Genomic DNA, 6777 nt, shown 5'->3' with positions numbered 1-6777 from the left:
TATGAGTTGATCTTCCGGTTGCTTTTTTATTTCCTCTCTTTTTTTGATCAAATTCCTTAATTCTTTCACTTTGTCAATTATTGTAGAAGCATAAGCTCCTGCAAACTAAGATAATTTGGTCAAATTTTCAGATGGGTCTATAGGTGTACTTTTCCAGACAACATCCATGGGTTCATCAGCTAGGAGACTAATCGAAACATGGTCAGTTTTCCTCTTTTGACTTTCCATTTTTATTACTGCTTGAAGTTTAGGACTATAAAAATATCCAATAGAGGAATCTCCTCCTCTTTTAAAAAAATTTATGAAGAAATAACAACATAAATTATTTCGATATCTTCTGAAGTAGTAAAACATTTTTTTGGAGATTTATCAGGCTGTTTTGGTTTTTTAGGAAAAGTTTCTGCTTGACTGGTACTGGCCTGTGATTTATTGATGATTTGTTCAAACTACCCCCATTCTTTCTGCATTTGATCTAGATCAAGTCATTTCTCAATACTTTTATTGTTGGAAGGCTCCTTTATTCCTTTCTCTATAACATACTCCTTTTATGATTCAACAAAATTAGATCTTTATTTACATTCTCTTCCGAGTCTTTAGTAGATAACCTTTCTTCTTGAGATTCTTCTGGGATTATTTTAAGAAGATTCAAAGCCACATGTGTTAACCTTTTATGTCTGTATCCCTGGAATTCTGCTAACTCATCCAGATTACCAAACTTTGAACTTGTGAAAATTGTTCAACTGCTAGAAAAAGACCATCAAAGAAATCATCCTCATGAACAAATTCCTTGGCTTTAATAGTCGTGGTGAAATCATACACTATTTTGATAGGGTCATATTGCCTTTCTCTAAACTCAACAAGGTTTAGATTGTGAATGTGTTTAACTTTGACTTGAGCATGTTTGAAATTATTTAAGCAATAAACACCACACTACAGTGGGAAAGTGGGCCAGATAGATTTTTTAAACACTTTGAGAGATTTGGTTACACCTTTGGTAACTAATTGATATGCAATCTCTCTCGCTAACACTTTATCTAGGACATACCATGGAAGTACATGTGGCCAAGTAGTACTTCCAAAAACTATGATATATGTAAACAATTCTTCTCCAAACCACCTTACCACAAATTGAATATCAGCCCTGGCTTCTTCTAATAACCTTGGGGCTTTCTTATAAAATATAGCCTGATAAATAGGGAGCTTCACCCCTTGAAAAATTTGATAGAAATGTTCATTGAAACAGGATTTCAAAAGAGCTTTATGATACACATGGATTAGAGTGGGATCTTGAAGATTCCACTTCCATCCCATAATTGGAAAAGGAAAAATGAAACGTATAACATTCATGACATAGGAAGACATATAAAATGGAGAAATGGTTCTTGTAGTAACATAATGATTCCTTCTATATTATATCATATGGCGGGCTAAGTTATTTGAAAAAATTGTGGCCCAATCCATGACTATAGAATTAGAAGTGGCATCAATGAGAGGCACCCATTCCACTGAAAAGTTGGTAGAATATGTGTACCCAAATAACCTACATAACATAGCGGCAATGTATAAATAAGGAGAAACAAGAGAGGCTATTGAATACATACCTGTTCTATCCATTTTATGCTTTCTCAGATTCTCTCTCCATTTTTTTATAACTTCAAAGGGTTCTTCATTTTCAGCGGCAAATTTCTCCATAAATTCTTTATCATAAACCTTATGTGGAGGAGGTAAATGGTACATTGTGTGATATCTTATAGTTTAAAGGAGCCGATGACCATTTTCCTTGGGGTCATGAATTCTTTGTCCTCAATATTCAGATTTTGAATAATCCATTTGACCATATCAACATAGGGTAATAATTTGGGTCTAGCTGCTATCTTATGCAAGACAGAGCATGAAAATTTAGGATAACAAGTGTATGAATATTGCATGTCATCTGTCATATATTCCTTCTATATTTCCCTCTCGAATATGCAATAAATGTTTTTCAAGGAGCCAGTACCATATTCTGGTATACAAGTTGTATCAGAAAACAAAGGTGATGACTCCATTAAGTCTTCAACCATGGAATAGGTTTGTTTTCCCTTATTCATCTTGATCATTCAGCCAAGTAATCAAGTCTCTGTTACAGCCCTATCACCACAAAGAAGACTCAAGTTATAATGTAGAGAATAATATATAAGAGTATAATGACATGCAAATATGAAAACCTAATTTGAATTAATATAACAAAAATACTTAAATGCATTCGTAATGGTGAAAAGATATTGAATTTCTTGAGCTGCAAAGTCTTAAATATCCATAATCTTAAATGGTATCTATGTAAGATTCATATTAATTCATGCCAATGATATTTTTGAATTAAGTTATTAAAACCTGTTGACATATCACCCTTAAGACATGAAATATGATGTTAATGATGTGTCATTGGGTCCATATTCCATCGCAAATAGGCTATTCCTTGTATAACATGTTATTTTTTCTTACCAAATTTACGATTTTGTGATTTCCGAAGTTGTGATCCAATGCATGCAAACAGATTATGATATTACAATTAATTCATTGGTCAGCTCCATAATAATATCGCAATATGCAAAAGATGACTTAACATATTTTATTACCCCTTTTGTGATGCAAAACGTTTGGCTTGATTTGACCCGAAAAGAATATACTTGGATTCTATGCATATTGCAAATTGGTGGTGTTTGAATTGGTAACTTTAACTACTACACACAAGACTTTTGCGAAATACGAAATGCGATTAAATCTTTGGAGTAGTTTTTTTGTATTTTTCCTAGATTTTAATGTACTTTAAATCAAATTTATTTTCTAAAGGGTCCCCGTTTCTTATCTAAAGGATTATATCAAATGGGGGTTGTTGTACAACACAACAATTCACGATTCACTGGAAGAACTAGTTATCTGTGATAATTTTTAAATTTCTAAAACCTTCAAAGTAAATATAGTTCATGAAATAGGAACTGCATGAAATTTTAGATCAGTAACATTTCTTTGAATATTAAAAGAGAAACTCACTTCATTACAATTCATTTGATAGCCCTTTAAACATGAAAATTCCTTTGTCTATATCAGTGTTCTAAAAATAAAGAAGGGGGATTTTGCAGATCAACATTTTAATGTACTCATTTGTCACAAGTAGAGCCTCTGCTACTAGCAAGAATCCATAGACTTGGCAAGATTACCTTTTAACTAGAAATGATTCAGTATCCCATCCAAAAAAGAATGCAATTTTTAGAGATAAATTCAAAAATCATATACTCATTTATCCTTTTTATTTTTTCTTTTCTTAAAACAGTTTATTATTATTTTCTTTTATTACTTAATAGTCATTTTCCTGTTTTGGTGGCCAAATGATGACAATGCCACTCACTGGTTGTAATTAAACTGAACAAGCTGGCTTGGGATGAGACCCCCTGTTGGCTTGTTGGAGCCTGACCCAGGTTCAGAAGTATTTTAGTCAAACAAATTCCGAAACTATCGGCCCTTTCGGCAACTATCTGTGGAGCACGGATTGAAGACTCACCCGAGGTATTATGGGATGGTGTTGGAACTAGGCTTCCACATCCTAGGGATGTCATGACGAGATCTAGAAAGGTCGTGATCTGATCCTGCACACCTGTGCAACTCCACGAAGCTATTTGACCTTCGCGTAGCTCTGTACAAAGAGCAGAGGGTGCTATCTAGATCCTCTAACCTTATTGTGATATTATTATAGATCTAACTTAATTTTGTGGGCCTAGTAATCTTTATCAATCATTTAACAATTATAACTAATGCGTGCAACTATAAACTGTAAAGAGATGCATAAATGTATACCGAAAGCATAAACATACAGATTTTCAAATAGATGCACAATATTTCAAAATCAACTTAGCTTTATTAACTTTGTGTTCTAGTATAACCAAATTCCACCTTGCGCACTCAATTGTAGGGGTCCGCGCACATAGTTGCGGACTCTACCAGACCTCTACGCACATAGCTGCAGAGCCTCTTCCTACTCCTACAACCCAAGACTCGAAATTACAGACTCAAAGTGAATATTTCATTCAAAAACCCATAATACTTAGATCACATCTAAAAACTACCTTCTACACTTAGAGCCTCACTCTATTTAGGCATTCCCATGGTCCGCAGACCATGGGTGGATTGACACATTCTATATTATATTACAATATTTTAGGGTGGACAACCCTAGACTCTCGCACTCTGTGCACACATTTCGCGGGGTATTACATTACTTTTGACCAAAATTCGGGCTACAAGCCCCAAAAATATGTTATAGGGGGATCCACTACCCAATAGCCCCCCAACACAATCATCATGACTCGTCCCGAGTCACTTGGCTACTGTGGTGATATTTGCGCAAAGTTCCTCTAGCAACCTCTGCGCTTCGCTTACGTCCACAACACATTATTTCGCTATCTGTTGTATCAATTATGTGTGACCCTATGATGCATCATTGTTAGTGGCACCCTTTTCCATTTGCACATATGTATCCTACAACTAGGCCAGCTTCCCCTCGATCATGGTGGTGATCATGAACGTTTCCTCGAGCCAACGCTAGATGTGTTATTTAAGCCTTGCTTCTTTCTTGCATGCGACATCCACCTGTTCTTTCAGAGCCTGGGCCTCCCTCATCTTGGCCAACTGCTGAGTAAGGGCGACCATCTGTGCGGTCCCTCGGAAATTGTCGGAAGCCTGTTATAACTCTCGTGCTTCTTTCTCTAACTGTTGTAATGTTGGGTCGTCTTGTAGTGAAGTGAGCGTGAAGAGGTATTGATCCAACAATCTTGTGCAGTCCTGTACAGTGCACTCTATTACTTCCAACCCTGATTGAATGGCGTGGTGGTGGTGCTTTCTGACTTATGGGGGTGTAAAGGGTTTTGCCTTCAGTCACAGGTCTACAATCTGCAAGTTCAGCTCCAACTGAACCTTCACGGCCTCCTCCTGGCACTTGCAGACACCAACTAGCAAGTGGTGAATATTTTCTGTGATGGGGAGTGCCGTCAGGATGACCAACTCTGGAATGATGCTAATGGCCTCCTCCACTACCTGTTCTAATCCTTGGTGTCATGCGATTAGGTTGTAATGCTATAAGCTGAGATTTTCTAAATTTAGCTTTTGCTCGCTCAAGACTTGGAGAGCTCAGCTTTCCCTGGCGTGAAGCTCAGTAGTTACCCCATCCTATAGCCAATATAGGGTTTCTTTGGGAAGGGCAGTCAAATTCAACCCCGAGCCCCTCACGTCAACTTTGGATTCTGCTAAGATGGCGCCTTCTAGTAACACCAAATTGTTTGTTATGTGGCCCCACAACATCCGCTTAGCTTCGGATGCACCTTTCATAAGGTGCAGTGTCACCATGCCTTGGGGGTTGCACTTGTAATGCCTGCAACTGCACTCTGAGCGCCCCCAACACAATTGTTTGCTCCATCGTTAACTCTTCCAGTGCATCCTTAGTGGCATCGTGAACTAGTTCACTACTATCAAGGACGTCTCCCTCACGGATCTTCGATGTTGTTGTCTTCTTCCGTGTGGTTGGTGTCTCCTGGACACGTGGCCTCTTAAGTTGGGATGATTTTGTTGTGCGTTCCTCTATTTCAGCCTCCTCCTATATCTTCTAGTCCGTGGACATTTCCTAACCTTCCTCTATTTATTCAGTGGCCATGGTTGTGGTTTCTACCATCTACATTGTCATTGTTGCCTCAGCCACCTTCTGTTGCGTGGCCACTTCCTGTTCCTAGCGCTTTCGCTCCACCAGCTTCACGATGCACAACTTTGTTTCCTTCTTCCGCTCTTTTGATGTGATCTTTTCCAGCTCTACCAAGTCCAAAGCACACCACTCTGAAGACCATGTTGCCATTACATCAAAGATTACATCGTCCGTTGCAATGAATGGAAGCTTTCCCCATGTTTGGGCTGGATCCTTTTGCGCCCAAATATACAAATTATGCATATCCGCCTTGAACTTTGCCGCACTTTTCAAACTATTATACACTGTTTGGGACAAGCGTGGCCTACAGTTGATCCATGTTTGAATGCTCGCCTCCATGAATACCCAAAACACCTTGATCTCACGAACACTCGTCGCGTCTTTTGTTGCCCAGAGCAAGTTGTACCTCGCTACTTCGGGTAGCTTCCTCTCAATGGTGGGAAATTAGCTATCCTCCGACAGCTCCCCTACAACCAACAGGATGGATAAGAGTAACCACGCGTAATGGAAGGTCTTACCTTGCTCCTGGGCGTCTTGACAATTCATCAGAAATTCATCATAGAGAAATTGTGCGCAGCTGAACTCTACCCCGTCTGCAAACTGCTCTGCCAATGCAATTACAGATGCTAGTACTTCGTCTGCGTAGCATTTCCTCATAAGCTTGTCGGCCAGTAGCTGGGTGGCTATGTGCACCCATTTATCCTTGATGCTCACTATGACATACCCTTGCTTCCTCTTCTCCAACTTATATTTGGCCTTCATAACTTCTGCAAGGGACAAGTCACTTCTCTTCCATGCTATGGCTGCGAGATTGTTTTCTTTGATGGGAAGCTACAAAAGCCAGTGAATTAAATCAATCGTGATGGGAATTGGCTCCTCCAACTAGAGATACCCATCATGTACTAGACACAGTAGCTGCCAAACGACAAAAATTGTGACAGTCACATAGTGGTAGTGGGGTATCCACTACAGATGGAGTAACCCAGACTTCTCCACACCGCGTATCCATTTCTACTGTAATAATTTCTCCGAAGCCAACTGTGGGAACT

Source organism: Pinus tabuliformis, chromosome 7 (genome assembly GCF_031772625.1).
Source record: "Pinus tabuliformis cultivar Carrire ecotype Pingquan chromosome 7, CPIR1, whole genome shotgun sequence".
Classification (NCBI taxonomy): Eukaryota; Viridiplantae; Streptophyta; class Pinopsida; order Pinales; family Pinaceae; genus Pinus; species Pinus tabuliformis.
Note: the sequence above shows the minus strand (reverse complement) of the source record.